The following is a 12000-nucleotide window of genomic DNA, read 5'->3' as shown; positions in this document are numbered from 1 at the left end:
TAGATGGTGTTATTAGACGTTGTGTTTCTATACATGAACAGGGACAGATCCTACAGAAGTGTCACTCCGAGGCCTACGGAGGACACCATGCGGGAGATAGATATGCACACAAGGTATTGCAATCAGGTTTCTATTGGCCCACTGATGACCCACAAGTATAGGGGTGCTTTCGATAAGTAAGAGTGTTGAACCGAACGAGGAGCAGAAGGCTCTGATAAACAGATTTCAGCAAGGTAATAACTACAAGCACTAAAAGTAGCGGTAACAAGTGATTGTGTAGCGAGGTGAAACATAGCGAGCAAAAAGTAACAAGTAACAAGTAGTAGAAATGGTGCAGCAAGTGGCCCAATCCCTTTTGTAGCAAGGGACAAGCCTGAACAAAGTCTTATAGGAGGAAAAACGCTCTCGAGGACACACGGGAATTTCTGTCATGCTAGTTTCATCATGTTCATATGATTCGCGTTCGTTACTTTGATAGTTTGATATGTGGGTGGACCGGCGCTTGGGGACTGCCCTTACTTGTAAAAGCATCTCACTTATGATTAACCTCTCTCGCAAGCATCCGCAACTACAAAAGAAGAATTAAGACAAAGTCTAACCATAGCACTAAACTAGTGGATCCAAATCAGCCCCTCACGAAGCAACGCATAGACTGGGGTTTAAGCTTCTGTCACTCCAGCAACCCATCATCTACTTACTACTTCCCAATGCCTTCCTCTAGGCCCAAATATGGTGAAATGTTATGTAGTTGACGTTCACATAACACCACTAGAGGAAAAGACAACATACAACATATGAAAATACCGAACGAATATCAAATTCACATGACTATTATTAACATGACTTATCCCATGTCCTCAGGAACAAAAGTAACTACTCACAAGACATAATCATAATCATGATCAGGGGTGTAATGAATAGCATCAAGGATCTGAACATAAACTCTTCCACCAAGTAATCAAACTAGCATCAACTACAAAGAGTAATCAACACTACTAGCAACCTTACAAGTACCAATCGGAGTTGCGAGACGAAGATTGGTTACAAGAGATGAACTAGGGATTGGAGAGGAGATGGTGCTGATGAAGATGTTGATGAAGATGCCTCCCCTCCGACGAGAGGAGTGTTGGTGATGACGATGGCGACGATTCCCCCCTCCGGGAGGGAAGTTTCCTCGGTAGGATCATCCTGCCGGAGCTCTAGATTGGATCTGCTCAAGTTCCGCCTCGTGGCGGCGGCGAAACCACGAAAAAGCTCCCTTCTATTTTTTTCTGGACCAGGACGCTTCATATAGCAAGAGAGGGAGGCTAGTGGGCCGTCAGGGAGCCCACAAGCCCCCACTCCGCCACCAGGGGGTGGCGGTGTCAGGGCTTGTGGCGCCCTGGCAGCCCCCCTCCGGTAGTTCTTTCGCCTTGTATTTTTTATATAATCCCAAAAATCCACGTAACTTTTCAGGGCATTTGGAGATGTGCAGAATAGTGGACTAGGATTTGCTCCTTTTCCAGTCCAGAATTCCAGCTGCCTGAATTCTCCCTCTTCAAATAAACCTTACAAAATAAGAGAGAAAAGGCATAAATATGGTACCACAAGTAATATAACAGCCCAAAAAGCAATAAATATCAACATGAAAGCATGATGCAAAATGGACGTATCAACTCCCCCAAGCTTAGACCTCGCTTGTCCTCAAGCGAAGACCAAGTTCCATAAACATGTCCACATGTTGAGGGACGAAGGTGTCTATAAAACATAATACGGACATGAGGGCATCATGATCACACATAGGGCAGCAATACATCATAAAGATTCTTATGGGAAAGTAACAATTCCTTCACAAAGCAAAGCATGAAGCAAAAACCTTGCCGAGAAGTAACCAACAATAGACCATAGTCATTGAAGCAATTGCAATTTATCACAACATCAGAAAGAGTCAAATAAGAGCTTGTAAGGCAAACCCACATACTCAATCATCTCTTTTGTTTTCCACAATTGTTACAACTCACGTGGTACTCATGGTGTCAAAGTTTCAGCTGGACACACAGGAAGATAGGGGCTTATAGTTTTGCCTCCCAACCATTTACCTCAAGGGTAAAGTCAACAACAATAAAGCATAAGTACTCAACTCCAAGTTGATATATGAATATAGATCTTTCCCAAGCATGTGACGGTAGCCAAGACAAAGGCAAAAAAGGGAATTGGTGATGATCACCATGACTCTTACAAGGGCAAAAAGTAAAGGTACAAGATAGGACCTTCGTAGAGGGAAGAAGAGGTTGTCATGCGCTTTTGAGGTTTGAATGCGTGTCCTCTTAGTGCGGAGGAACGTCACTTTATATTGCCTCCTGTGATAAAGAACTTTATTATGCAGTCTGTCGCTTTTATGTCTTCCTCATCACAGGTTCGTACAAAGCTTATTTTCCACACACTAATAGATCATACATATTAGAGAGCAATTTTTATTGCTTGCACCGATGACAACTTACTTGAAGGATCTTATTCAATCCATAGGTAGGTATGGTGGACTCTCATGGCAAAACTGGGTTGGAGGTTTATGGATGCACAAGTAGTATCTCTACTTGGTGCGGGAGTTTTGGCTAATATGAGGTGGAAGCAATCGTCACATGCTAAGGGATCTCTAATCATATAACATTGTTTGGAACCAAGCAAACACAATTCATTATGTTGTCTTCCTTGTCCAACATCTACTCCTAAGCATGTAATAGTTTGGTGAGTGCTCACAATTGTAAAAATTGTCTAAGATGATATATTTATATGTGAACCTCTCTTTCCTTATTACTTCTTATTGATTGCAACAATGACTGAGGTCTATGTTGATTTATTCTCAACAAGTTTCAATCATCATACATGTCATAAGTGAAGTTATCACTTTCCATAAGATCGTCTCATGATCTTTCATGCTATCGTTCTTTTCATACTTTTGATCATGGCACAAAGCAAAGCCCTTGACTAAGACACTCTTTAGTATATAGCTCGTAAGCTCGAATACATCAGGGGAGAGACAAAAGTAGAAGACTGAAACTAGAAACTAAAGACTTATTCCTCTAAGAGAAGAAATAAAAACTGAAAAGGAAAGAACTAAAACAAAGGTAAAAGCAAAAGATATAAAGGTGATATGATACCAGGGCAACTCCCCCAAGCTTGGCAGAAGCCAAGGGGATTGCCCATACCAATGCTTAGTTGTCTTACTTTGGTGGTGATGGTGGTGTTGTTGGAGTAGTCTGATCCTCCATCTTCCAAAGCATAGGTGCTCCATCATGGCAGGAGGAACGAGTCGTCGGAATCCTCAAATCTGCAGCCAACATTATTGATTTAAATCTGTACCCATACTCACCGTTTTGGTTCTACAGGTCATAGATCTGGCCCTCCAGTTGATCAACCCTGTCATAGAGCCTGGAGAGGTGTTTCCCAATATCAATGGCGTCCATCTTGTGATTGCTAGTGAACTCCGTGATCATTGTGTGGTTGGCGTTGAGTCCATGCTCCACCATCCCTTGGCACTTGAAGACTTGTTGCTCCATTGCTTCGAGCCTCATCTCCACACTTCCGGTCTTCTTAGGCCCCTCAACATCACGGATGTGCAACATCCCCTCGCTCATCTTGATAGATTGAGGGTGTTTCAGCACTTCCGTGAGGTAGGGATTGATGACCTTCTCGAAGATCTTGTCCTTAGGAGCGTTTGGGGAAGTCATGATGATCTAGATCTGTCACAGAAACAGGCTCGAAACGAAAACAGAGGAAAACTATGCGATACGAAGATCAAAACCTTCGGTCGACTATATATTGATATTTTTTCTGGGCCAGAAGGAGTCCTCCGCAAGAAAACAGAGTCCGGGAGGCACACGAGGTGCCCACAAGCTTGCCCTCCGCCACCAGGGGGTAGGGGGCGGTGGCAGGGCTTGTGGCCGCCTCGTTCGCTCTCCGGACTCCTTTTTAATTTTCTAATTTTCCAAAAATTCCAAAACGGAAGAAATTTCCTATTGGAAAAGCATCGGAGTCCAATTTCTTACCGAAACAGATACATCTTCGTTTTCAAGGTCTGAAACAGGCTGATAAACATCCCTTATGTACTCCTCTGGAGTTATGACATTGATGGTATTGGTCTCAACATTTATGAGAGTACCACATATGTAATGCTTGATTCTTTGCCCATTTACCACTGTAGGAAAATTTCCTTTCGTGTTATTGATTTTGATGGCACCGGAACGATATACTTCCTCGATAACATAGGGGCCTTCCCATTTAGAGAGAAGCTTGCGTGCAAAGAATCTCAAACGAGAATTGTATAGTAGGACATAATCACCTACATTGAACTCTCGCTTCTGTATTCGTTTGTCGTGCCATCTCTTAACCTTTTCCTTGAACAACCTGGCATTCTCATATGCCTGGGTTCTCCATTCATCTAAAGAGCTGATATCAAACAACCGCTTCTCACCTGCAAGTTTGAAATCAAAGTTGAGCTCTTTGATTGCCCAATAAGCTTTGCGTTCCAGCTCAAGAGGTAAATGACAGGCCTTACCGTAAACCATTTTATACGGTGACATGCCCATGGGATTCTTATAGGCAGTCCTATAATCCCATAGTGCATCGTCAAGTTTGCTAGACCAATTCTTTCGAGATCTATTGACGGTCTTTTGTAGGATCAACTTGATCTCCCTATTACGCAACTCCACTTGACCACTAGACTGAGGATGATAAGGAGATGCAACTCTGGTTGACATCATACTTAGCTAGCATCTTGCGGAAAACACCATGAATGAAGTGTGAACCGCCATCAGTCATCAAGTATCTAGGGACTCCAAATCATGGGAATATGACTTCTTTAAGCATCTTAATAGAGGTGTGGTGATCAGCATTTTTAGTGGGGATAGCTTCTACCCACTTAGTGACGTAATCCATAGCAACTAAGATGTGAGTATACCCATTGGAACTTAGGAAGGGTCCCATATAATCAAAGCCCCATACATCAAATGGTTCAATGACAAGTGAATAGTTCATAGGCATTTCCTAACGCTTACTGATATTCCCTATTCTTTGGCATTCGTCACAAGACAAGACAAACTTACGGGCATCCTTGAAGAGAGTGGGCCAATAGAAACCTGATTGCAGTACCTTATGGGCAGTTCTATCTCCAGCGTGGTGTCCTCCGTAGGCTTCGGAATGACACTTCTGCAAGATCTGTCCCTGTTCATGTTCAGGCACACAACGTCTAATAACACCATCTACTCCTTCCTTACAAAGGTGGGATCATCCCAAAAGTAATGTCTCAAATCAAAGAAGAATTTCTTCTTTTGCTGATAGGTGAAACTGGGTGGTATGTATTTGGCTACGATATAGTTTGCATAATCGGCATACCACGATGCACTATGTGAAGTGCGGATGACATTTAATTGCTCATTAGGAAAGCTATCATCAATAGGTAGTGGGTCATCAAGGACATTCTCTAGCCTAGACAAGTTATCTGCTACTGGGTTATCAACACCCTTTCGGTGAACGACGTGCAAATCAAATTCCTGTAGCGGGAGAACCCATCTGATAAGCCTAGGCTTAGCGTCCTTGTTCTCCATGAGGTACTTAATAGCAGCATGATCAGAGTGAATAGTGACTTTGGAGTCAACTATGTAAGATCTGAACTTTTCACATGCAAACACGACTGCTAAAAATTCCTTCTCCGTAGTGGCATAGTTTCTTTGGGCACTGTCTAGAGTTTTACTAGCGTAGTGAATGACATTCAAGTTCTTGTCAACTCTTTGTCCTAGAACAACACCAACAGCGTAATCACTAGCGTCACACATGATTTCAAAGGGCAAGTTCCAGTCAGGTGGTTGAACAATAGGTGTGGTTATCAAAGCCTTCTTAAGTATTTCGAAGGCTTCCTCACAATCCTCATCAAAAACAAAAGGAACATCCTTCTGCAAGAGGTTGGTAAGAGGCCTAAAAATCTTAGAGAAGTCTTTAATGAACCTTCTATACAAACCAGCATGACCTAGGAAACTTCGTATACCTCTGATATCTGTGGGGCAAGGCATTTTCTCAATTGCATCAACCTTAGCCTTATCAACTTCAATGCCTCTTTCACAGATTTTGTGTCCTAAGACGATACCTTCATTAACCATAAAGTGGCACTTCTCCCAATTCAAGACGAGGTTAGTTTCTTTACATCTCTGTAAGACTCGATCAAGGTTGCTGAGGCAATCATCAAAGGAAGACCCGTAAACGGAGAAGTCATCCATGAAAACCTCGACAATCTTTTCACAAAGGTCACAGAATATAGCCATCATACATCTTTGAAAGGTGGCAGGTGCGTTACATAAGCCAAAAGGCATACGTCTATAGGCAAAGGTACCAAAAGGGCAGGTGAAAGTGGTTCTCTCTTGATCAGATTGTGCAACAGGTATTTGCGAGAAACCTGAATAACCGTCTAGAAAGCAGAAGTGTGTGTGTTTTGATAGCCTTTCTAGCATTTGGTCGATAAACGACAAAGGATAATGATGTTTCCTGGTTGCCTTGTTCAGTTTCCGGAAGTCTATCACCATCCTATAGCCGGTAATAATCCTTTGTGGGATTAGTTCATCCTTATCATTAGGAACGACGGTGATACCTCCCTTCTTAGGTACACAATGTACTGGACTTACCCAATCACTATGAGCGACAGGATAAATGATTCCTGCTTCCAGAAGCTTTAATATTTCTTTTCTCACGACCTCTTTCATCTTAGGATTCAATCTCCTTTGATGATCAACAACTGGTTTGAAGTCAGGATCAGTTTTAATCTTGTGCTGACATAGAGTAGGACTAATTCCCTTAAGATCATCAAGAGTATATCCAATAGCAGCACGGTGCTTCCTCAGAGTTCTTAGTAACTTATTCTCTTCGTGCTCTGAGAGGAGGGCACTAATAATGACAGGATATATCTCCTTCTCATCAAGATAGGCATACTTAAGAGTATCAGGCAACTGTTTAAGCTCGAACACAGGATCACCCTTTGGTGGGGGAGGATCCCCAAGCAGTTCAACATGCAGATTATTCTTGAGAATAGGATATTGTTCTAAGACATTTTTATCTATCTCATCTCTCTCCTCCATATGCATATAATTTTCATGCTCAAGCAGATATTGCTCTAAAGGATCCGTAGGAGGTACGACAATAGAGGCAAGAGCAATAATTTCATCTCTACCAGACGACTCTCTTTCATGGGGTTGTCTTCCAAACTTGGAGAAGTTAAATTCATGAGACACACCCTCGAAACTTACTGTGACAGTCTTCTTAATGCAATCAATGTGAGCATTGACAATGTTGAGAAAGGGTCTACCGAATATGATGGGACAAAAGCTATCTTGTGCAGTACCAAGGACGAGGAAATCAGTAGGATACTTCGTCTTACCACACAAGACTTCTACGTCTCCCACAATTCCCAGAGGGCAGATAGTGTCTCTATTAGCTAGCGTAATCGTGACATCAACGGTTTCTAACTCAGCAGGTGCAATCTCATCTTTGATTTCATCATATAGAGAACGGGGTATTGCACTAACACTAGCTCCCATATCACATAAACCATGGTAACAGTGATCTCCTATCTTAACAGAAACAACGGGCAGGCCAACTATAGGTCCGTGTTTGTCTTTCGCGTGAGGTTTAGCAATTCTAGCGGAGTCCTCACAGAATTTGATAACATGCCCATCTATGTCTTCGGCTAAGAGATCTTTGATAATAGCAACACTGGGTTCAACTCTAATCTCCTCAGGGGGTGCAAGTGGTCTAATGTAACCCCTAGTATCACGCTTGGAGCTTTAGAATAATCCTTTATCCTAGCAGGGTATGGTGGTTTCTCAGTGTAAGCACAAGGAACAACATGATCACTAAAAGCAATGACTTTCTCCTCAACTAGATTGGTTTTGGATATGTTGCTTTCTACAGGAGGATGATATTTAAACCACTTCTCTTTGGGAAGATCAACATGAGCAGCAAAAGATTCACATAGAGAAGCTACTATCTCAGAGTCCAGTCCATACTTAGCGCTAAAATCTCTAGAAGTGTTTGTCTCAACAAAAGATTTAACGCAATCAAACTGGAAATTCATACCCGACTCCTTACCTTCCTCCAGCTCCCAATCTTCAGAGTTGCATTTGATTCTCTCCAATAAATTCCACTTGTGATCAATATCCTTCTTCATAAAAGAATCGGTACAAGAAGTGTCAAGCATGGTACGATCTTCATGAGAAAGCCGAGCATAAAAGTTTTGAGTGATGATTTCTCTCGAGAGCTCATGATTGGGGCATGAATATAGCATTGATTTAAGCCTCCCCCAAGCTTCAGCTATGCTTTCCCTGTCACGAGGCCAAAAGTTATAAATAAAGTTCCGATCACGATGTACTAAATGCATAGGATAGAACTTTTGATGAAATTCCAATTTCAACCGATTGTATCCCCATGATCCAGTATCATCACATAGCCTATACCATGTCAACGCCTTATCCTTCAAAGATAAAGGAAATACTTTCTTCTTTACCTCATCCCCGGGCAAACCTGCAAGCTTAAATAAACCACAAACTTCATCTACATAGATTAGATGCAAGTCTGGATGTGAAGATCCATCTCATGTAAAAGGATTAGCCTGCAGTTTCTCAAGCATACTCAAAGGAATTTCATAAAAGATATTTTCAGTAGGTACCTCAGGTTGAGGAGCAACTCCTCGTGCTTCCGTTCGTGGTGAAGATACCCCGAACAAACTCCTCAAAGGAACAGTTTCCATAGTGACAAGTGATAATAAATTTCAGCACAGTATAAAAATGTTTCCTTACCAATTTCCACTTACCAAAGGCGCTTCACTCCCCGGGAATGGCGCAAGAAAAGAGTCTTGATGACCCACAAGTATAGGGGATCAATCATAGTCCTTTCAATAAGTAAGAGTGTCGAACCCAACGAGGAGCAGAAGGCTCTGATAAACGGATTTCAGCAAGGTAATAACTGCAAGCACTGAAAGTAGCGGTAACAAGTGATTGTGTAGCGAGGTGAATCGTAGCGAGCAAAAAGTAACAAGTAACAAGTAGTAGCAATGGTGCAGCAAGTGGCCCAATCCCTTTTGTAGCAAGGGACAAGCCTGAACATAGTCTTATAGGAGGAAAAACGCTCCCGAGGACACACGGGAATTTCTGTCATGCTAGTTTCATCATGTTCATATGATTCGCGTCCGTTACTTTGATAGTTTGATATGTGGGTGGACCAGCGCTTGGGTACTGCCCTTACTTGGACAAGCATCCCACTTATGATTAACCTCTCTCGCAAGCATCCACAACTACAAAAGAAGAATTAAGACAAAGTCTAACCATAGCATTAAACTAGTGGATCCAAATCAGCCCCTCACGAAGCAACGCATAGACTGGGGTTTAAGCTTCTGTCACTCGAGCAACCCATCATCTACTTACTACTTCCCAATGCCTTCCTCTAGGCCCTAATATGGTGAAGTGTTATGTAGTCGACGTTCACATAACACCACTAGAGGAAAAGACAACATACATCATATCAAAATACCTAACGAATACCAATTCACATGACTATTATTAACATGACTTATCCCATGTACTCAGGAACAAAAGTAACTACTCACAAAACATAATCATAATCATGATCAGAGGTGTAATGAATAGCATCAAGGATCTGAACATAAACTCTTCCACCAAGTAATCCAACTAGCATCAACTACAAAGAGTAATCAACACTACTAGCAACCTTACAAGTACCAATTGGAGTTGCGAGACGAAGATTGGTTACAAGAGATGAACTAGGGATTGGAGAGGAGATGGTGCTGATGAAGATGTTGATGAAGATGCCTCCCCTCCGACAAGAGGAGTGTTGGTGATGACGATGGCGATGATTCCCCCTCCGGGAGGGAAGTTTCCCCGGGAGGATCGTCCTACCGGAGCTCTAGATTGGATCTGCTCAAGTTCTGCCTCGTGGTGGCGGCGAAATCACGAAAAAGATCCCTTCTGATTTTTTCTGGACCAGGACGCTTCATATAGCAAAAGAGGGAGGCTAGTGGGCCGTCAGGGAGCCCACAAGCCCCCACTCCGCCACCACGGGGGTGGCGGTGTGAGGGCTTGTGGCGCCCTCGCAGCCCCCCTCCGGTAGTTCTTTCGCCCAGTATTTTTTACATAATCCCAAAAAAATCCACGTAACTTTTCAGGGCATTTGGAGATGTGCAGAATAGTGGACTAGGATTTGCTCCTTTTCCAGTCCAGAATTCCAGCTGCCTGAATTCTCCCTCTTCAAATAAACCTTGCAAAATAAGAGATAAAATGCATAAATATGGTACCACAAGTAATATAACAGCCTAAAAAGAAATAAATATCAACATGAAAGCATGATGCAAAATGTACGTATCACCCACTCTCTTCAAGGATGCCCGTAAGTTTGTCCTGTCTTGTGACGAATGTCAGAGAATAGGTAATATTAGCAAACGTCGGGAAATGCCTATGAACTATTCACTTGTCATTGAACCATTTGATGTCTGGGGCTTTGATTATATGGGACCTTTTCCAAAATCCAATGGGTATACTCACATCTTGGTTGCTGTTGATTACGTCACTAAGTGGGTAGAAGCTATCCCCACTAGTAGTGCTGATCACAACACCTCTATCAAGATGCTGAAAGAAGTTATCTTCCCTAGATTTGGAGTCCCTGGATTTCTAATGACCGACGGTGGTTCACACTTCATTCATGGTGCTTTCCGCAAGACGCTTGCTAAGTACGACGTCAACTATAGAATTGCGTCTCCCTATCACCCTCAGTCCAGCGGTCAAGTAGAGCTAAGTAATAGAGAGATTAAACTGATTCTGCAAAAGACTGTCAACAAGTCTAGAAAGAATTGGTCTAAGAAGCTCGATGATGCACTATGGGCTTATAGAACTGCCTATAAGAATCCCATGGGCATGTCTCCGTACAAAATGGTGTATGGGAAAGCATGTCACTTACCTCTTGAGCTAGAGCATAAAGCTTATTGGGCAATCAAAGAGCTCAACTTTGATTTCAAACTGGCCGGTGAGAAGAGGTTATTTGACATTAGCTCGCTTGATGAGTGGAGAACTCAAGCATATGAGAATGCCAAGCTCTTCAAAGAGAAGGTTAAGAGGTGCCATGATAAGAGGATACAAAAGCGTGAGTTCAATGTAGGTGATTATGTCTTGCTATATAACTCTCGTTTAAGATTCTTTGCAGGCAAGCTTCTCTCTAAATGGGAAGGTCCCTATGTTGTTGAGGAAGTATATCGTTCCAGTGCTATCAAGATCAACAACACGGAAGGTAATTGTCCGAGAGAGATAAATGGGCAGAGAATCAAGCATTATATCTCAGGTACTCCCATAAATGTTGAAAGCAATATCATTAATACCATAACTCCGGAGGAGTACACAAGGGACATTTATCAGCCTGTTTCTGACTCTGAAAACGAACAGGTATGTGATTCGGTAAGAAAATAGAGTCCAAAACTTTTCCAATAGGATTTTTTCTCCATTTTGGAATATTTGAAAAAAAAAAAAATTAGAAGTAGTCCGGAAAGTGCGCGAGGAGGCGACAAGCCTGCACGGCGCGGACCCACCCCCTGGCCGAGCCGTGAGGGCTTGTGGTCACCTCGTGCGCCTCCCGGACTCCGTTTTCGTGCAGGGGACTCCTTCTGGTCTGAGACAAATCATTATATATATACTTTCGTTTGGTCTGACCCTGTATCACGCAGATTTCCTCTATTTTTCGTTTCGAGCCTGTTTTCTGCCGCAGATCTAGGTCAAGATGTCTTCTCAGGATTCATAGGGGGAGAGCTATGTGGCAGATTACCTTGCTAATCCCAAGGTCTATGGGGACTTTGATCCATATGGTTGGACCTCTGACGAGGAAGAAGATTATGATCCCAAGGGGAAGGAACAAACGAGTTCCGATGAAGAGGAGGCTCCTCTACCTCACCTGGACGCACTCATGTGGAGTTCAAGAAGTCGA

This window comes from Hordeum vulgare, chromosome 3H (genome assembly GCF_904849725.1).
Source record: "Hordeum vulgare subsp. vulgare chromosome 3H, MorexV3_pseudomolecules_assembly, whole genome shotgun sequence".
NCBI classification, from domain to species: domain Eukaryota; kingdom Viridiplantae; phylum Streptophyta; class Magnoliopsida; order Poales; family Poaceae; genus Hordeum; species Hordeum vulgare.
The sequence above is the reverse complement of the archived record's forward strand: the minus strand, read 5'-3'. Positions refer to the sequence as shown.